We start from the raw sequence: 843 nt of genomic DNA on the forward strand, positions 1-843 counted from the left end.
CTGCAGGCGCCGCCTCCCTCGTCCGGGGGCGAGTCGCGGAGACGCCCCCTTCTCCCCTCCCTCGCCGCGGGCTGCGGACCACCGACGCGCGCCTCCCCCCTCGGCCTCCATCAGCTGAGACTGGAACCGCTAATCTCTCCTAGGCACCAGGGGGAGGGGTGACAATGCCGGGAAGAGGGGGGGCCGAGGATGGGGGAGAGAAAAGCCCCGCTTTTACGCCCCGAGAAACTTCTGGGACTCTTCTATTACGCAACCCGGAGACCAGGTTCAAACGACCGAACATCTTTCCGTGAGACGCGGGGCACCCCGGCAGATGCCCGATGGGGGGAGGTGGGAGCGGGGGGAAAGGATGGGTCTCTTCCTGTGGCCCCCTCCCGGCTTTTTCTAGACGGTACCTGCCGCTCACTTGCGAGTCAGGGCGGTGCAAGCTCCGCGTCTCCCGAGGTTCCCACCGGAAAAGTGGGAAGGCCAGCGGCTTGAGTCAGCGTGCTGGGAAGCCGGCGGCCAGGCGGGGGAGAGCCTGGGCTTCCCAGAAGTCGGCGGCGGCGGTTCGGGGCCGGACTCACACCCGACCCGGGGGCGCGCCGCGCTCCGCTCACCTTCCAGACCTTTCGTTCTTCAGTGTCCGGGTCGTGCGCCCTCGCCGCCTCCGCCCTCCCCTGACCTGTTGCGGTGGGGAAGGGGCGCGGGTGCGCAGAGCGCAGAGCAAGCAGCTCGTCCTCCCTGGGGTCAGCGGCGTCTCGCACGGGACGTGACTCCCGAGCCGCGGGGACCAGGGCGCAGCTGTGCTCGCGATGCACAGGCGACGGCCGAGTGCGCAGGAGTCGCGCGCCCCAGCGCTCC

At 70.0% G+C, this 843-nt stretch overlaps 1 protein-coding gene across 2 annotated transcripts in view; it reads right to left on the reverse strand.

Moving 5' to 3' along the window:
• AFF1 (AF4/FMR2 family member 1) overlaps nt 1-837 on the reverse strand; it is a 198,343-nt gene extending 197,506 nt beyond the window's left edge. For both annotated transcript variants that reach the window (XM_015561531.1, XM_015561530.1), the window contains exon 1: nt 600-837. The gene's annotated coding sequence lies outside the window, so the exon portion shown is untranslated. The remainder of the gene's footprint in view (nt 1-599) is intronic.
• Between the last annotated feature and the right edge of the window lie 6 nt (nt 838-843).

This window comes from Myotis davidii, unplaced genomic scaffold, assembly GCF_000327345.1.
Source record: "Myotis davidii unplaced genomic scaffold, ASM32734v1 scaffold356, whole genome shotgun sequence".
Classification (NCBI taxonomy): Eukaryota; Metazoa; Chordata; class Mammalia; order Chiroptera; family Vespertilionidae; genus Myotis; species Myotis davidii.